This window comes from Vipera berus, assembly GCF_964194415.1.
Source record: "Vipera berus genome assembly, chromosome: 1".
Lineage (NCBI taxonomy): Eukaryota > Metazoa > Chordata > Lepidosauria > Squamata > Viperidae > Vipera > Vipera berus.
The window spans coordinates 34,035,806-34,056,492 of NC_138202.1; the positions used below are offsets into that span (position 1 = coordinate 34,035,806).

The 20,687-nt window shown below is 43.7% G+C and overlaps 1 long non-coding RNA gene across 1 annotated transcript; it reads left to right on the plus strand.

Moving 5' to 3' along the window:
* The first annotated feature begins 14,861 nt into the window (after positions 1–14,861).
* Positions 14,862–20,096, plus strand: LOC308659881. The gene is made up of 4 exons (XR_014024628.1): positions 14,862–15,002; positions 16,153–16,267; positions 18,151–18,195; positions 19,929–20,096. It is a non-coding gene; the product is annotated as an uncharacterized lncRNA (long non-coding RNA).
* The last annotated feature ends 591 nt before the right edge of the window (positions 20,097–20,687 follow it).

A 20,687-nucleotide genomic window follows, 5' to 3' on the forward strand; every position in this document is an offset into this window, starting at 1 on the left:
AACATACTAAGCCATCAACTAACAATTCACATTTTAGCTTTGTTTGATATCTCCAGAACTCCTAACCAGGAATTCTGGAATTTGTTATCCCAAGCTACATTACAACTTCTGGCTTTAGCATTTCAAATCTACACTGCATATTTGATAGGGTTAGAAGGAATCTGTGACTGGGGTGGAGGAGATCTTCTGCCAACATCATACAGTGCATCCTGACAATTGATGAGGGGGAATTTTGCCAGATTCTTGTTCCCCTTGCACCATGCAAGCCAAAGCATATCAGCTGGCTGTTTTTAAACCCAAATTTAGCCTTGTTTGAAAAAAAGACTTATTATTAAAGGAACCCACATAACATCTAATGGAATTAAATGACTGTGCTGGGAAGCAGGACTGTCTCTTCATCCAACCTCCTGGTAGGCTAATCTCACTTTCAAAGACTGGTTCAGTTTCAAAATTTTATCAGCTTGCAGACATGATGGGGACACCAAGCCAAGGCACTCTAAATGATTCTCCAGGGATCACAATGTAAAAATTGCCCAATAGGAGCTTATCTGACCACCACCCCTCTTCCAGGAATCACCAGAGCATGCTGCTAATGGAATAATTGGTGAAACATGTTAAGATTGCATCAAGCACAAAAAATGTGTTGGAATAAGAGGGAAAATACACCTATGCAATTAAGTAGACCAAAGTCTCAGATATGGGAAAGGTATCTGTTGAAGATATTACAGGTAATCCTTGATTTAGCAAACTCTTGTTTCACAACCATTTGAAGTTTTTATTTATTTATTTATTTATTTTAATCCCATTTATATCCCGCCCTTCTCCGAAGACTCAGGGCGGCTTCCAATTTAAGCACAAACCAATGTGCTTAGCAATAGCCTGCATTCTATGTATATGCCTGCTTATTAGGGCTTTCGCCCCCCCCCCAAGCGGCATTAAAGTTACATCACTGGAAAAAAGTGATATAGCATCCACATAGTCACATGATCAAAATCCAGGAGCTTGTCAACCAGCATGTATTTACAACAGATTAAGCATCTCAGGGTCATGTGATCACCATTTTGCAACCTTCCCAGCTGGCCTCTGACCAGCAATGTCAAAAGGAGAAGCTGGATTTGCTTCATGACTATATGATTCACTTAACATCTAGCGATTCAACTTAACAACTACATGGGAAAAAAGGTAAAATTGGGTGTGACTCACTTAACAACCACCTTGCTTAACAATGGAAATTCTGGTCTCAGTTGTAGTTTAAGTTGCCCACCTGTAACATGAGAACACAGCAGAAAAAGAGGTATGTTTGTATTGATTGCACTTATATGGCGCTTTTTGGATGGGATTCTCAGGCTGCTGATCAAGCAAATTGGTATCTGTTAGCCTAATAGAACATGGGTGTCAAACTTGCCACATCACGTGTTGTGTTGTGACGCATCGTGACTTTTTTTGCATTGCCAGCAATGGGGTGGGCACGGCTTCAGTATGATGAAACCAGCCCACAGGCCGGCAGTTTGACACCCCTGTAATAGAAGAAGGTGCAATGTTAGGGAAGTTTGATCTAGCATGTCGTACCCAGTTCCCCTTCACTTATTTTTAGAAATCCACAAAGCTGCATGAAATAATTTAGCTTAATTATTTCAATATATATTTACAATGTTGAGAATATAAATAGCAATAGCATTTAGATTATATACAGTTTCATAGTGCTTTAAGGCCTAAGTGGTTTACAAATGTCAGCATAGTGTCCCCAACAATCTGGGTCCTCATTTTACCAACTTCAGAAGGATGGAAGGCTGAATCAACCTTGAACCCCATCAGGATTGAATTCCTGGCAATGAGGAGAATGAGCCTGCAATACTGCATTCTAACCTCTGTGCCACCATGCCTCATGGCTAACAGTCACATGTGTTATGTATGGGGGGTGAGCAGCAGCTCTGCAGGTACCACCAGGTGGCGTTGTGCTCTGGCCAGATTGGCTGAAGGGTTTCCGCGGGAGATACGGACGGATGGATTGGCCAGAGTGATACCTGGCTAGGTATATAAGGGGTCCAGGTTCAGTACTTTGTTCAGTACGCGCCTACTACCAATAAAGAGCTGACATGCGGTACTCATCTGTTTCTTCCTTGCCATGCGGTCCAGAACCCACTACACAATAACGTGTATTCCAACCTCCAAAGATTCACTAGCAAGCTTACCAGTATCAAAAAGCTAGCTACAGAATTCACCTGGAGTTATTACGATATAAACAAGGTTGCAGTTTGTTTTCTAACTGTAATTTAGACTTTGTTCATCTACTACAAACTAGTATTTAACTGCAAAGTGTCCTTAATTAGTATTGGAGCAGTTCCATTATAATACAATGGTACCTTGGTACTCAACTGCTTTGAAACTCATCAGATTTGGTACTCAAGACATCTTGATGTGAAAATTTTGTCCGGGTACTTATCATTTGTTTGATACTCGATGCATAAGTTAGAACTTGTCAGTGTCGGCTGCCTTGTGACTCAGTAAATTATTCTTTATGGGAAAAATTTGTTTGGTATTCATCGTTTTTGATACTCATCGTAACTCCCTGAACCAATTAAAGATGAGTACCAAGGTAACCCCCTTCATGGATTACTGCCTTGTCGTGGCGAAGGGGCTTGCGTAATTCAATGAAGCTATGAGCTATGCTGTGCAGGGCCATCCAAGACGGAAAGGTCATAGCAGAGAGTTCTGACAAAACGTGATCCACTGGAGAAGGAAATGGCAAACCACTCCAGTATCTTTGCCATGAAAACCCTATGGACAGTACCAAAAGGCAAAACGATATGACGCTGGAAGATGAGCCCCTCAGGTCGGAAGGCGTCCAATATGCTACTGGGGAAGAGCAGAGGGCTAGTACTAGTAGCGCCAGAAAGAATGAAGCGACTGGGCCAAAGCCGAAAGGACGCTCAACTGTGGATATGTCTGGTAGTGAAAGGAAAGTCCGATGCTGTAAAGATTCTTTCTCCATAGGAACCTGGAATGTAAGATCCATGAATCAAGGAAAGCTGGACGTGGTCAAACAAGAGATGACAAGACTAAACATCGACATCTTAGGTATCTGCGAACTAAAATGGACAGGAATGGGTGAATTTAATTCAGATGACCATCAGGTATACTACTGCGGGCAAGAATCCCTCAGAAGAAATGGAGTAGCCTTCATAGTCAATAAAAAAGTAGGAAAAGCAATACTGGGATACAACCCTCAAAATGACAGAATGATCTCAGTTCGAATCCAAGGCAAACCATTCAATATCACAGTAGTCCAAGTCTATGCCCCAACCACCAGTGCTGAAGAGGATGAAATTGACCGGTTCTATGAAGCCCTACAGCACCTTATAGAACTAACACCCAAAAATGATGTCCTTATCATCATGGGAGATTGGAATGCTAAAGTAGGAAGCCAAAAGATAACTGGAATAACAGGCAGGTTTGGCCTTGGAGTACAAAATGAAGCAGGGCACAGGCTGATAGAATTTTGTCAAGAGAATACGATGGTCATAGCAAACACTCTTTTCCAACAACCCAAGAGACGGCTTTACACATGGACATCACCAGACGGTCAACACAGAAATCAGATTGACTATATGCTCTGCAGCCAAAGATGGAGAAGCTCTATACAGTCAGTAAAAACAAGACCAGGAGCTGACTATGGCTCAGACCATGAGCTTCTTGTTGCAAAGTTTAGGCTTAAATTAAAGAAAGTAGGGAAAAGCGCTAGGCCAGTCAGGTATGAATTAAATCATATCCCTGTTCAATATACAGTAGAGGTGACAAATAGATTTAAGGAATTAGATCTGATAGACAGAGTGCCTGAAGAACTATGGACAGAGGTTCGCAACATTGTACAACAGGTAGCAACCAAAACCATCCCAAAGAAAAAGAAATGCAAGAAAGCAAAATGGCTGTCTGAGGAAGCTTTGCAAATAGCTGAGGAAAGGAGGGAAGCGAAAGGCAAGGGAGAAAAAGAAAGATATGCCCAATTAAATGCAGAATTCCAAAGAATAGCTAGAAGAGATAAGAATGCCTTCTTAAATGAACAGTGCAAAGAAATAGAAGAAAACAATAGAATAGGGAGGACCACAGATCTTTTCAAGAAAATTGGAGAAATGAAGGGAACGTTTCATGCAAAAATGGGCATGATAAAGGACCAAAATGGCAGGGACCTAACAGAGGCAGAAGAGATTAAGAAGAGGTGGCAAAATTACACAGAAGAACTATACAAGAATGAGCTTAACGTCCCTGATAATCACAATGAGGTGGTCACTGACCTCAAGCCAGACATCCTAGAATGTGAAGTGAAGTGGGCCTTAGAAAAGCTGAACAACAACAAAGCTAGTGGAGGTGATAGTATTCCAGCTGAGCTATTCAAAATCTTAAAAGACGATGCAGTAAAAGTGCTACACTCAATTTGCCAGCAAATTTGGAAAACTCAACAGTGGCCACAGGATTGGAAAAGATCAGTTTACATTCCAATTCCAAAGAAAGGCAGTGCCAAAGAATGTTCAAACTATCGCACCATTGCACTCATTTCTCATGCTAGTAAAGTTATGCTTAAAATCCTACAAGCTAGACTCCAGCAGTATGTGGATCGAGAACTACCAGAAGTACAGGCAGGATTTCGAAGAGGCAGAGGAACTAGAGATCAAATTGCTAACATACGCTGGATCATGGAGAAAGCTAGAGAGTTCCAGAAAAACATCTACTTCTGCTTCATTGACTATGCTAAAGCCTTTGATTGTGTGGATCATAACAAACTGTGACAAGTCCTTAAAGAGATGGGCATACCGAACCATCTTATTTGTCTCTTGAGAAACCTATATGTGGGCCAAGAAGCAACAGTGAGAACTGGACACGGAACCACTGATTGGTTCAAAATTGGGAAAGGAGTCCGGCAAGGCTGTATACTGTCACCTTGCCTATTTAACTTATATGCAGAGCACATCATGAGAAAGGAAGGGCTAGATGAATCAAAAGTTGGAATTAAGATTGCCGGAAGAAACATCAACAACCTAAGATATGCAGATGATACCACTCTAATGGCAGAAAGTGAAGAGGAACTAAAGAGCCTCTTGTTGCGAGTGAAGAAGGAGAGTGCAAAACTTGGGTTGAAACTAAACATTAAGAAAACCAAGATCATGGCATCTGGCCCTCTCAACTCCTGGCAAATAGATGGGGAAGAAATGAAGGTAGTGACAGATTTTATTTTCCTGGGCTCCAAGATCACTGCAGATGGGGATTGTAGCCAAGAAATTAAAAGACGCTTGCTCCTGGGGAGGAAAGCCATGGCAAATCTAGACAGCACACTAAAAAGCAGAGACATCACCCTGTCAACAAAAGTGCGTATAGTCAAAGCTATGGTCTTCCCAGTTGCAATGTATGGCAGTGAAAGCTGGACCATAAGAAAGGCTGAGCGCCAAAGAATTGAAGCCTTTGAACTATGGTGCTGGAGAAGACTCCTGCGAGTCCCTTGGACTGCAAGGCGATCAAACCAGTCAGTCCTAGAGGAGATCAACCCTGACTGCTCTTTAGAAGGCTAGATCCTGAAGCTAAAACTCAAATACTTTGGCCACCTAATGAGAAGGAAGGACTCACTGGAGAAAAGCCTAATGCTGGGAAAGATTGAGGACAATAGAAGAAGGGGACGACAGAGAATGAGGTGGCTGGATGGAGTCACTGAAGCAGTAGGCGTGAGCTTAAATGGACTCCAGAAGATGGTAGAGGACAGGAAGGCCTGGAGGAACATTGTCCATAGGGTCGTGATGGGTCGGACACGACTTCGCAACTAACAACAACAACCAAGGTAACACTGTAATTTGTTCTCTGGAACTTTATAAAAGTGTTCAGACATTCCAGTTTATAGCTATATTTACAAAAAAATAAAATGTTAGCTAATTTGCAATTTAGCATGTATACAAATCCAGTTAAAATAATGAACTGTGGTTCAGTTAATTAAGAGTTAGTGTTCTGCAATGAATATAGCTTAACAGTGCATTTCAGAAATTATGGTCTATAGCAGACATGTCAAACTCGCAACATCACGTGATGTCACGCAACGTGATGTCAAAACTGTAAACTTGAAAGCATTTGGGTCAATATAAAAGGGGGAAAAATGACATTGCCATAGGTGTATACTATAGGCCACCCAACCAAGCAGAGGAAATAGATGAACTTTTTGCTAGTCAGCTAACTAAGGTATGTAAGAAGCACATCACAATAGTAATGGGGGACTTTAATTACCCTGATATCAACTGGGAGACAAACTCTGCACCAAGTGGAAGATCAAACAGATTCCTGTCAAACCTAGCAGACAACTTTCTCTCCCAAAAAGTAGAGAAGGGAACTAGGGGATTAGCCATATTGGATTTAATTCTCACAAACAGAGATAAAATGATAGAAGGTGTCGAAGCCACAGGAACCTTGGGGGGAAGTGATCATGCAATATTGGAATTCAACATTCTGGAGGCACAAGCAATAGAACACAGCCAAACTAGAGTCTTGGACTTTAAAAGAGCTAATTTCAATAAACTTAGAGAGACCATGGGAAGAATTACATGGATGAGATTCCTAAAGGGGAAAACAACTCAAGAAGCTTGGGAAATTTTGAAAAGTGAGATAATAAAGGCCCATTCTAGTACAATACCAACAAAGAAGAAAAATAACAGCTCTCAAAAGAAACCAGCATGGCTGCATAAAGAACTCTCTGATAAATTGAAAGATAAAAAGGACAAGTATAAGAAGTGGAAAAAGGGGCACATAACTAAGTCAGAATATCAGCAAATAGCCTGTGCCTGCAAAGATGAAGTGAGGAAAGCTAAGGCTCAAAATGAACTAAGGCTTGCGACCAAAGTCAAAAATAACAAAAAATGCTTCTTTCAACATAAAAGATGACATAAAAGATGGCGGACGTGCTTGGCTGAGCTCCGCGAGGAGCTCTGGCAATTTTAACGACCCTGGGAGCCCCACAGGGGTGCCCCCCCATCCTGGGTGTGACCCGCCTTACCTTCTACTCTGCCTCTTGATGACGGGCCCGATTGTTGGGACCCTGAGAGATGGCCGGGCAGGCACAGGGGCCTAAGATATAAATTTAATAAGAGGCCCCTGATTACTTTTTTAGCCAAATTTTTTGTAGGGTTAGGGAGGGGGGAGGGTTGTGGTTGGTTGGAGATGGGGGGTAATCCACCAACTGTTGTTCAGGCCAGGCCCAGGATAGATCGCGTAGGGGGGGAGCCGGGGTCGGTCATCTCCGGAGCTCCGGAGCGGGTCGTGGGATTGCCAATTCCCACGACGATAGGGAATGGCAGCAGGTGTAAGATCAGAGGGCCGTACCGACCTCCGGGAGGGCTTCTCCGCTATTTACAAGCGGTGAGGCGCTCCGACCCTCTGTCTTCGACCCAAGGTTCTGGGAGCGGGGATGTGCAGCCACCTGAGCTCCGGCTGGTGTACCTGAATGCCAGGTCCGTTGCTAACAAGGCTCCTCTCATCCGGGATTTGGTCGAGGGTGAGCATGCGGACCTGGCCTGCATCACGGAAACCTGGTTGGGCCCAGAGGGCGGTATCCCCCTGGTTGATCTTTGCCCACCAGGCTTCCGGGTGCTACACCGGCCTCGGACTCAGGGTAGGGATGGGGGAGTGGCTGTGGTTATGAGGGAGACCTTATGTCCGCAGGAGGCCACCGTTCCTCAGATAGTCGGGTGTGAATCTCTCTTATTGAGGTTTGGTCCTAGGGCGCAGTTGGGCTTGCTGCTGGTGTACCTTTCGCCTAGTCGCGCAGCAGCAGCCCTGCCTGAGCTTCTCGATATCCTCTCAGGGCTGGTGATTGAGTTTCCCAAACTTATGGTCTTGGGAGACTTCAATCTACCATCCCTGGGAGGAGCATCTGAGTTAGCTCGGGAGTTCATGGCTTCCATGACGGCCATGGACCTGACGCAAGTAATTCATGGACCGACTCATGAGGGAGGCCACACCCTTGACTTGGTTTTTTTATCTGGTCGGTGGTTAGATGATCTTGGTGGGGGCTTCCCAATTGTTATGCCCCTGTCATGGACCGATCATCATCTCCTGCGGCTGGTCTTCCGTTTTGCCACTCCCCACCGTGGGGTTGTTGTGCCAACCAGATGGTTCCGCCCCAGGCGCTTAATGGACCCTGAGAGGTTCCAGGCAGCACTGGGGTCCCCACCTGCCTCCTCAGCTCACAGCTCGGCAGATGCCTTAGTGGAAGCCTGGGAAAGGACGGCCACGGAGGCACTTGACCGAGTTGTACCCCTGCGGCCCCTGACCCGGCGCAGATCCCAATGGGCTCCATGGTTCTCCGCGGAGCTCCGGGAGATGAAGCGTCGGAGACGGGGCCTAGAGAGCGTTTGGAGGTCCAGCCGATCTGAATCCGACCGATTGCGACTAAGAACCCATATTAGGTCTTATCTCGCAGCGATAAGGGTGGCGAGGTCTAACTACTTCGCTGCCCTCATCGCGTCCGCAGATAATCGCCCGGCCGCCCTGTTTAGGGTGACCCGCTCCCTCCTTAATCAGGAGGTGAGTGAGGAACCCTTGCAGGGGCGTGCCGAGGAATTTAGTCAACATCTGTCGGACAAAATCGCTCGGATTCGGACCGGTCTGGACTCCGACTGGGCAGTATCGGACGATCAGGACACGAGCGGTCTTGTCAATGTTACCTGGGAGGAGTTCGATCCTGTGACTCCGGAGGAAGTGGACAGGATTATGGGGAGGCTGAGCTCCACCACATGTTTATTGGACCCGTGCCCTTCCTGGCTGGTTTATGCAGCCCGGGAGGGGACACGAGGCTGGTTCCAGGCGGTTATATCTGCCTCTTTGTGTTCTGAACCAGCCTGCTACCGGCCTTGCAATAAGGCAAACCCCTGTTCAAACAGTAGAGACTGGAGAGCGTCTGAGGCTGAAAAGCGTCTGCCAAGATTTATTACTCAAACAACAGAACAAGAAACAAAAACACTGGAACTTGAATCCTCAAACGGAAGGGTTGCTTTCAGCAACCAGCCCTTCCCCAAACACTCCTTTTATTTAGAGTTCAGGGCGTGGCCTCCCTGTGCCTCCTCCCGAGGAGTCCCACAGCCTTTCTCTGTTTGTTCCTGCTCGACTGCCTCCTGCGTCGGGCGTCCTTGAACAGGGCCAGCTGTGGGTCATCATCCTCCGCACTATCGGGCTCACGCAGCTGAGAAGAGGGCCCCGGCTGGGGGCTCTGCGAAGCCTCCAAGCCATCATCAGCCAGTTCGTCTTCCACACCCTCCTCCTCCCCCTCATCTGAGTCATCCGAGACATCTGAGCCGGCTGCCGGACCCACAGGCTGGCCCTGAGTCACAACACTTTGAGTGAGGGTAGTTTTCCCGCCGCCTTGAAAGAGGCGGTGGTAAGACCTCTCCTCAAGAAGCCTGCCTTGGACCCGGCTGTGTTGAATAACTTTCGTCCGGTCTCCAACCTTCGCTTTCTTGCGAAGGTTGTTGAGAGTGTGGTGGCGCATCAGCTCCCTCTGGTCCTGGATGAAGCGGATTATCTAGACCCGTACCAATCGGGCTTCAGGCCCGGGTACAGCACGGAGACGGCATTGGTCGCGCTGGTGAATGATCTCTGGAGGGCTCGGGACAGGGGATATTCCTCTGTCCTAGTCCTATTAGACCTCTCAGCGGCTTTCGATACCATCGACCATGGTATCCTGCTGCGGCGTCTCAGGGGATTGGGAGTGGGAGGCACAGTTCTTCAGTGGTTCTCCTCCTATCTCCTGGGATGCTCGCAGTCGGTGTTGGCAGGGGGGCAGAGGTCGACCGCGAGGCCTCTCGTTTGTGGAGTCCCTCAGGGGTCGGTCCTCTCGCCTCTCCTGTTCAACATCTACATGAAACCGCTGGGTGAGATCATTCGTGGTTTTGGAGTTGGGTATCATCAGTATGCTGATGATACCCAACTTTTCATTTCGACCCCAAACCACCCCAGTGATGCCCTCGACGTGATGTCCCGGTGCCTGGAGGCGGTCCGGGTCTGGATGGGGAGGAACAGGCTTCGACTCAACCCTGACAAGACTGAGTGGCTGTGCGTACCGGCATCTCGGGATATTCAGGATATCCCACCCCTCACTATGGGGGGTGAGTTATTACCTCCTGTAGATAGGGCTCGCAACTTGGGAGTCCTCCTAGATTCACAGCTCTCCCTAGAAGACCATATAGTAGCTGTGACTAGGGGGGCCTTCGCCCAGGTTCGCCTGGTGCGCCAGTTGCGGCCCTATCTAGACCGGGATGCCTTACGTACGGTCACTCATGCGTTCGTGACCTCTCGTCTTGATTACTGCAACGCTCTCTACATGGGGCTACCCTTGAAGACCACTCGGAGGCTCCAACTGGTACAGAATGCAGCCGCGAGAGTTGTATTGGGAGTTTCCCGATACTCCCATGTCACACCTTTGCTCCGCGAGCTGCATTGGCTACCAGTTGTCTTCCGGGTGAGGTTCAAGGTGTTAGTAATGACCTACAAAGCCCTTCATGGCATGGGTCCGGAATACCTTGGGGAGCACCTGCAGCCGGCGTCAACTTCCCTCCGCCCAGTACGCTCCCACAGAGAGGGCCTCCTCAGGGTGCCACCGGTCAAAGAATGCCGACTGGTGGCCCCCAGGGGGAGGGCGTTCTCTGTGGGTGCACTGGATTTATGGAACCATCTTCCGGTCGAGCTCCGGATGGCGCCCGATCTCCGCTCCTTCCGGCGCGATCTTAAAACCCATCTCTTTAAACAAGCTGGCCTGGCCTGATGGGATGGGGTGGGATTTTTATAAATGAACTTCAATTTTTAATTTGTATTAATTTATTATGGGCATTGTTTAATCACGTTTTAATAATTTTTAATTTTTGTATCTAGTTTTTATGTATTGCCCTGTTCACCGCCCTGAGTCCTCCGGGAGAAGGGCGGTATATAAATTAAATTAATAAATAATAAATAAATAAAACATATAAAAAACAAGAAAAAAGTTAAGGAAATGATTGGTCCATTAGTGGGGGAAAGTGGCAAGAAGGTGACAAGCAATAGGGAGAAAGCAGAACTATTTAATTCGTTTTTTGCATCTGTCTTCATACAAAGGGAAAAAAACAGTCCAACCTACCCAAACCACTGCCATAAAAAACAGAATAGAAACTCAAGTTAAGATAGGCAAGAAAATGGTAAGTGAGCACCTGTCCAGCCTAGACGACTTCAAATCACCAGGACCAGATGGATTACACCCCAAGGTTCTCAAGGAACTGGCAGACGTGATCTCAGAACCACTGAACTATATTTTTCAAAGATCCTGGAGCACTGGGGAACTACCAGAGGACTGGAAGAGAGCTGATGTAGTTCCCATCTTCAAAAAAGGAAAAAAATAGATCCAGGAAACTATAGACCTATCACCCTGACCTCAATACCTGGGAAGATTCTGGAAAAGATAATCAAACAACAAATCAGCGAACACCTTGATGCAAACAAAGTCATCACTAAAAGTCAACATGGGTTTGTCAAAAACAGATCATGCCAGACAAATCTTATTACATTCTTTGACCAAGTGACAAAACTAGTGGACCAGAGGAATGCTGTAGATATAATTTACTTGGACTTCAGTAAGGCATTTGATAAAGTAGATCACAACCTACTACTTGATAAGATAGAAAAATGTGGGTTAGATAGCATTACCACCAGATGGATTCGTAGCTGGCTGACAGGCCGTACTCAGCGTGTGGTCCTCAATGGAACCGCATCTACATGGAAGAAAGTGTGTAGTGGGGTGCCCCAGGGCTCTGTTCTGGGCCCAGTGCTCTTCAATATCTTCATTAATGATTTGGATGAGGGGATAGATGGGGAACTCATCAAATTTGCAGACGACACCAAGCTGGCAGGAATAGCCAATACTCCAGAAGATAGGCTTAAGATACAGAAGGATCTGGACAGACTCAAACACTGGGCACTATCTAACAAAATGAAATTCAATGGTGAAAAAAGTAAGGTTCTACATTTAGGCAGGAAAAATCAAACGCACAGGCATAGTATAGGTGGTACCTTGCTCAATAGTAGTAACTGTGAGAGGGATCTCAGAGTCTTAGTAGACAATCACTTCAATATGAGCCAGCAGTGTGCTGCAGCTGCCAAAAAAGCCAACACAGTGCTAGGCTGCATTAACAGAGGGATAGAATCAAGATCAAGTGAGGTACTAATACCACTTTACAGTGCCTTGGTAAGGCCACACCTGGAATACTGCATCCAGTTTTGGTCACCACGATGTAAAAAAGATGTCGAGACTCTAGAAAGGGTACAGAGAAGAGCAACCAAGATGATTAGGGGGCTGGAGGCTAAAACATATAGGGAACGGTTGCTGGAATTGGGTATGTGTAGTTTAATGAAGAGAAGGGTGAGGGGTGACATGATAGCAGTGTTCCAATATCTCAGGGGCTACCACAAAGAAGAGGGAGTCAAGCTATTCTCCAAAGCACCTGAAAGCAGGACAAGAAGCAGCGGATGGAAACTAGTCAAGGAGAGAAGCAACCTAGAACTAAGGAGAAACTTCCTGACAGTTAGAACAATTAACCAGTGGAACAACCTGCCTCCAGAGGTGGTGAATGCTCCAACACTGGAGGTTTTTAAGAAGAGACTGGACAGCCATTTGCCTGAAATGGTATAAGGTTTCCTGCCTGAGCAGGGGGTTGGACTAGATGACCTCCAAGGTCCCTTCCAACTTTATTATTATTATTATTATTATTATTATTATTATTATTATTATTATTATTATTATTATTATTATCGTATTGGACCTTTTTCTCTATTGCCAGCAATGGGGTGGGCGCGGTTTTGGGATGACGCATCTGGCCCGCGAGCCAGTAGTTTGATACCCCTGGTCTATAGAATTTTACAAAACCTATAAAACTACATTCCATAAATCCTCTTCAGTAAGATCAAGATTACAGTTTAAAATTGAGTCTTCCTATCTTTTATTGTTAACCATCTGAATTTAATACAAGCCTCAAACTATCTCAGCAACATGTTTCAACAGCTGAAATAAATTCAACAGACACGTTTCCCCTTCCTCCTATGTAATATTCACCTGCCAAACCAGACATCCTGCAGTCTGTCAAATCTACATAACTAACCTTCAGATTTATGATAGAGAAGCTCTTGCATGGGTAAGTTGAAAGTACAGCAAGTGAGCATAAGAGATTTATGAATCTGCATTTCATGTTATGTGTACTTATACAGAGGTGAATCCTATTGAGAGTAAAACTATGTAACATTTTAAAGATGATGTGCATCTCCCCCTAAGCAGTGTTCATTTTAAGATGTATTCTCCAATCTGACGCCTTCCAGAAGTGCTGGACAATCCTAACCATGCTAAAACCAGTATGACAATTAAGTGGAATGAGTTATTAAAATGGTGTAGATCAAGGGTGTCAAACTCAATTTCATTGAGGGCCGCATCAGCATTGCGGTTGCCCTCAGGGGGCCGGGTGGGTATGGCCAGGGTGGGCGTGGCCTACTGGGTGGGCGTGGCTAGAGTGCGTATGGCCTACTGGGTGGGCATGGCCAGCTCTACATCGTTCGCATCAAGGCTGCCTATGGGGGCCTGGGCAGGTGTGGGACAGATCTGAGGGTCTCTGGCAAGAGGGTCTCTGGGCCAGAGCCAAGGCAATGGGGGCCGTTCCCTCACTGTTTCCAGGATGGCTTCGCGGGCCGCATGAAACCACTTCGCGGGCCGGATCCGGCCCCCGGGCCTTGTGTTTGACATGTCTGGTGTAGATCATGGAATAAAAATGGCATTTAGTTTATGAAGGATCTAATTGAGTCTTTCCCAATCTGATAATGGATTGGTCTGAAGCTGTCATAATTTTCCCTTTTAGCTATTAATTGCCAGTAAAGCAGAATTTGACTCAGTTGGACTGGATTCCTTCCATTCCTAACAATTCTATATGCAGTTTATGTTGTGAAGAAGGTTGTTTTGAGGTCATTCCATGTTACAACAATCAAAGCTGCAATTCTTAATTGTGAATAGGGAGTGATTTTATAAAAAGTTTAACCATTGCTGCCCCTATTCAATAAGCTGTACTGCTATGATGAGTCATCTGTATTTGAGGACATATAATATATCGTACTTGTAAGAGAAAAATGGTAATATATCGTACTTGTAAGAGAAAAAGGGTGGTGGTTAAAGTAGTAATTTTATACATATTTACTTAGGAATAAATTCTATTGAAATCAGTAACTTTTGAAGTGAAAAGCACATACTTTAAGCTTTAATTACTTGTAAGCCGAAACAAGTACAGTTCTATGCATATTTTTGGGAGGAGTCACACTGAATTTATATGTGTATCATTCGAGGAACATCAGACGTCTTAGACCAGCGTGAGTTATCAGAGCAGACTATACAAAGCGTTAGTCACGTAGGCAGCCCGATCCTATTGCAACTTAAAATACAGCGTCAATTAATCAAATAATACGGAATTAATCCGCGTATTAGCGCCCATGGTATTTCAACCTCTCTTGGATATACGCTATTGAATTTTGCAGGCTTACTTTCCTCTACGCACTGAATCGAAGTGAAATCGTAAGTGTATTTTCTAAACTCAAGTGGCAGTTAATGCTCCTGCCCGTGGAGAAGCAGAAAGAACAGGGCTTCCTTGCACAACGGTGTCTGTGCCCCGAATTGTCCCCTAGTATTCGAAAGAACTGAAATCTGCAGAAAATAAGCCAGGCCAAGGTGTCTTTTTCAGCAACGTCCAGCCTTTGCGCGGCGGGAAGCAACTCTTTACAGGGGTCTTCAAACTTGGCCCTTTTATGACTTGTGGACTTCAACTCCCAGAATTCCTCAGCAGGGGGTGCTGTAGGCGGCCAAAACCGGATGAAGAGCCGTTCTAGGAAGACGCTACTTCCGTATCCAGCATCCCTTGCGGCATTCTTACTCTACAATCATCCGTTTGTGACCTTTCATTCTTAGGGTTTCTCTGACTTTGAAGGTGGGTTAGATGTTATCCTTTGGGATAGCGGGTTGGCTAGGAGATTTTTTTTTTTACCTTTTGCTGTCTGACAGCGCCCCATCCGGCGCCTTGGGAGCGGCCCCGTCGCTTGCGAACGAAATTAACGCTCCGTTGTTGGGGAAGGTTACCGGGATGGGTCTAAGGATGATAAAGACACAGTAGTCCAAGGATCTCCAACCCCTGCTCCGTGGACCAACACTGGGCTGTAATATGCCAGCAACCGAAGCCCCATCCGCGAGAACTACTAGAGGACTTACTACCTCACTTTCTCTCGTGCCCTACTTTGTAGTAGGAGAGCCTTTTTAATCCATGATGGCAAAAACTCGAGGCTGGTAGCATCTTATCCAACTAACAAGCTATTTAAAGGAATAAGCTTTCCTGAGCTGTAGTTCCACTTGTGGCTGTTAAAATGTGAGCCTTGGGTATGCAATCCTAGAGTATACTAGATTCATTGCCACTAGAGGTGAAAGTTCCCATCATCTTCTATATCCTCTTTGGGCAAAAGCTGTAGGAATTTATTAGGTATGATACCTACATGAAGCTATTATAAAAACTGTAGATTGCCGTTGCCAGTGTGGCATACAGATGTGTTGTATTTTGATTTCTGTCCTGGAGATGTTTGTTGTAGGATGGAAAATAATGTATAAAGTTACCTCCTTCTGAGCCTTTGCTCATGTAGGATCTATTCTAAGCTATGGTTTGGGCAGCCATAGTTTCAATGGAAGACCCAGAGGTGGTTAGATGCACTTAATGTAGTTTATGGTTAACTCATAAAAAATCCTACTAACTGGATGCTGTTTGCTAGGCTAGAGAAATAAATTTAATAAGGATGGGCTTTGGTTTCCATGTTCTATTTGTGGATTTTCAAAGGCTTGTAAGTTGATCACTGTGGCAAACTACTGAATAATAGGCCACAAGTGTGATCCAAAAGAATTATTACTTTCTTGGGTAAATGAAGGACAAGTTAAATGCATTCTGAATAAAGCCTTCATATTCAAGGTGGTCTTTTTTTAAGAGTACCTCTGGTCACTAATAAAATACGAATTTGAATATAAAAAGCACATAAATTTAATAAATTGGTAAGCACTAGTTTACTTTCTAATAATGTTTGTTTTGTTCCTACTTACAGATGCTGGGTAATATTTCAAGGTTGTGGGCTCTCTATAAACCTTCACCAGAAATGCAGCCTGTTGTGATTTCTGTAATCTTGACAGGATACCTTTTTTACAAAATTGAATTTGGAGGTAAATTTTATATGTTTGTTTTCTGGAAATTTAGTTACATATGCAATTTTGGATTTATTTATTAGATTTTTATCCCACCTTTATTACTTTATAAGTAACTCAAGGTGGTGAACATACCTAATACATCTTCCTTCTTCTATTTTCCACCAGCAATAATCCTGTGAGGTGGGTTGGGCTGAGAGAGGGTGACTGTCCCAGTTGGTTTACATGCCTAAGGCATGACTAGAATTCACTGTGTCTTGGTTTCTAGTCCAGCACCTTAACTGCTACATTAAGCTGTAAGCAGTCATTCATGCCTGTGTCATCTCTCACTTGGATTACTGTGACACACTTTACATGGGACTACCGACGCTGAGCTTGTCGATCAGAAGGTCGGCAGTTTGGCGGGTCGAATCCCGAGTGCCGCGTAACAGAGTGAGCGCCTGTTACTCGTCCCAGCTTCTGCCCACCTAGCAGTTCGAAAGCACGTAAAAATGCAAGTAGAAAAATAGGGACCACTACGGTGGGAAGGTAACAGCGTTCCGTGCGCCTTTGGCGTCTAGTCATGCCGGCCCTATGACCACGGAGACGTCCTCGGACAAGCACTGGCTCTTCGGCTTTGAAACGGAGATGAGCACCGGCCCCTAGAGTCGGAAAGGACTAGCACGCATGTGCGGGGGAACCTTTACCTTTACCTTACCCTTGAAGACTATTAGGAAGCTACAACTACTACAGAATGCAGTTGCATAGATAGTTCTGAAGGCTCTTTGGTTGGTATATTTAACACTCCTGTTTTGTGAGCTGCATTACTTGCCAGTCTGCTTTCAAATCTAATTCAAGGTGTTGGTTGTCACCTTTAAAGCCCTGCATAGCATGGTTGCAGGGTGTCTGAGGAACTATCTCACCGTAATAGGATTAGCCCATCCCATTCACTCCAGCAGAAGAAGCCTACTTCAGATCCCATCTGCCAAAGAATTTCACCTAGCGGAGTCTGCTGTGGCCCCTCCCTTTGAAATATGCTCCCATTGGAGGTGAAATTGGACTCTACATTCCTGGCCTTCCACAAGAGCCTTAAAACCTGGCTGTGCCAGCTGGATTGGGGCCCGATATGGGCGCTTTATGCTGGGGTGGCTGACGGTAGAAAAAAAATCCCCAATGCCTGTCACCTGTCCTCTTGGGTTTTTTTAATCCCCAAGCCATGTGAATTAACATTTCAATTCCTGAATTGCATTGTTAGTACTGTCTTACAGTGATTTCAACCAGTCCTTAATAAAACATTATCTGAAGTGTTCAAACTAAAGGAAATAACCAATTCATGGATATCAAACTTGTCCCAAATTTTGCAAAAATAATAAGTTAATCTTATTTCTTCAAATTCTTATAAAATCAGGTTACTAATTTGCGCCTAATACATATTCTTCAGCAATCTGTAATAAATATGGAATTTCAAGGTGTTAGTGACATTAGTGTCAAGACGTCCAAAAAATAATTTGAATAACCATAAATCATTGAAAGGTAATCCAAACTTTCAGTAAAATTTATTGATAACAGATTTTTAATTATGTTTGACATTCCTCTTGACAAACTGTTTGACAGCTTTTTCCCCAATATAGTACAATATAGGCTTTAGCATATTTTTCCTGAAAGTTCCAGTCCCAGGTATTTGTATATCATAAAATATAATTGTGAATTAAAATAGTTAAGATTTTTCATCTATGCTACAACATTTCTGGTATTTATTACATTTACAGATTTTTTTGTAATTATATTTGCCTTGAGTATTCAGGTTCTCTTAATACATTTTTTTTTCTTGAAATATAACTTTGTCCTGATATGACCTATGCCTCTAAATTTATTAGAAATTATTGTTTGGTCTTTTGATAATGAAATTCTTTTATCCTTAGGTGAACATTCAGCTGAAAGAAGAGCAGCGGAAAAAAAGAGGAGGAGTAAGTGCTAGCATAATTGGAAATGTATATAGGTCTGTCATAATTACATTTCATTAATCAAGAGCTTAATGTAGAACTTGACAGTGGTTCTGCGTTAGTCGTTAGTACCAAGTGTGTACATAAAGCTCTGAAAGTAATACTTCTTCTGAATCTACGATTTTCTTAATATGTATATCCATTAAATAAGATTCAGATTTTACTTGGCATGTATCTAGGCTAGCTAGCGCCTTTCCCCATGTTGGAAACTAAAATATACTGCTCAAAAAAATAAAGGGAACACTTAAACAACACAATGTACTGTATTTAATAGTAGGATGTCTTATTTTCTGTTCCCTTTGTTTTTTTGAGCAGTATAGTATAGTACATGGAAAAGTAAGTAGTACCTCTAAAATCTGTCAGTGACTTTTACGATTAGGTCTCCTTTCCTCTACTTAACCCATTAAAAAACTCCCTTTTTACAGCCCTGTAAGCCCTTAATTCAGGGTAGAGTCAGGGCAACTGGATGGAGTTGAGCATTTACTGACTGGATGCACTTCCTGACGCCTCTACTTAACCCATTAAACCAGATTATGCAAGCCAGTTTGTTAAATTTATATGTTGTTCATTTTGCTATCGAAAGCAACTCTTAATAAAATATTCAGGGGACAGACAGAAATCATCTCTTGTCAATTTGCTAAGCTGAGTGAAACAGATGCTATAACGAGGAAGCTACTGGTATTTTTTAGGTTTAAAATCTGGATCCAGTCTATTTGGTATTAAATTCTGCTAGAAACCATTTTAGTGTCTTATCTATATAATATTTTAAACTCACAAGCATGTTTTTCCACTTTTGTGGTTTTTCTTTTTTGCAGATAGCACTATATTTGAATATACATGATTTTTATTCATAATTAATTTAAACTTATTTAAATGAATTAAAACTATCATCTTTCACAATGTACATACCTGGAAGAGTGTAGCTGCAATTCTAACTGTTGCCTTGCAGCTGGTGTTCACATTCTTCTGTTGTAAGCAGTCATAACATGCTAGAAAAAGCAAATCTGTTACTTGGTTGAGGCCTGTTAAAAGTGCCACTAGATAACAGAAGCATTGATTATAATTATATAGTTATTGGGTCCTCCATATGCTGGCTCTGACAGCTATGTATTAAGGAAGAGTATGAATAAAGTGTAAAAATGCTGTAGTTTATAAGTATTACGAAGTGAGACATACTGAACACAGTGTGATTGATTCCCAAGTAAACATGCATAGCATTCTGCTATTTTATTTAGATTGTAGCATTTTATGTGTTTGCATAAAATAACACTTAGACTTGTGTATCTATCCAAGCTTGATACAGGCTTGAGTTATATTTTCTGTATCAGAATAATTGATAGATGTTATATGTAGTCATACTAAAGTTATCTAAAATAGTGAGTTGACCGCAGCATCATATGAATGGACTGGTCAGGCTGCTCTTCCTTCCCACTTCAATCTCATATGTGTAACCTAGGTCTGCTATGAAGAGTCTTCATGGCACTTTGGAGCAGAATTGGGGAGTAAAATTGAGAAACATTTGGTGGAATCTTCTGATGAGAAAATACAATTAGGTAGTGCCCAGTGGAAAATGTAATATTATAATTGATTGGTTGTTGATTTTCCCCCATCATTCTACATCATAATTTTTCAGTAAAGTATAAGTATTTTTTTAAAAATTATTTATTGTTGGTCTAATTAAGATTATGTTATTTCAGGAGCCAGGCCTCAGCATCATTAAAACTTGCACTCTTCAGTATGTCATCTTAGCTGTAAACAAGTTGAGCTACATCATGGGAAACCAATTATTCTGTAAGCAGTGTGCATCATTAGCACAATGGTAATCTGCCATCTGTCATGGTGCGAATAAATGTGATGTTCAAGAATTGTGCTGAATATTTTATTAATAATGTATATTTCCTACATGTTATCAATATTTCTTATTTATTTATTTATTGGACACTTTCCTTCACTGCTTTCTTTTAATTGTTGGTCTTTAATTGTCCAGCTATCAAAGTGGCATACAGTACAACATAATGACATTGTACAACACAGTTACTGTATTTTTCAGACCATAAGACACACTTTTTTCCCCAAAAGTGGGGGGGAAAACGAGGGTGCGTCTTATGGTCCGAAGGTGATCCGTATGGCCAACCCCAACCTCTGCAAGTGGAGCACGAATCGGCACGTGCTGAGAAACGCCGATCTCACGCTCCTGCACTCTCCCTCGCTCGGTTTCAGCTTCCCTTGCTACAAGAGAAAGCAGGCTGAAACGGAGTGAGGAGATTGCCAGGAATGCGAATCGGCTGATCTCGCGCTGCTGCAATCTGCCTCGTTTCAGCTTGCTTTCTCTTGTAGCAAAGGAAGCTGAAACCGAGCGAGGGAGTTTGCAGGAGCGCGAGATCGGCCGATTCGCATTTCTGGCAATCTCCCTCACTCCGTTTCAGCTTGCTTTCTGCAAGAGAAAGCCGGGCTGC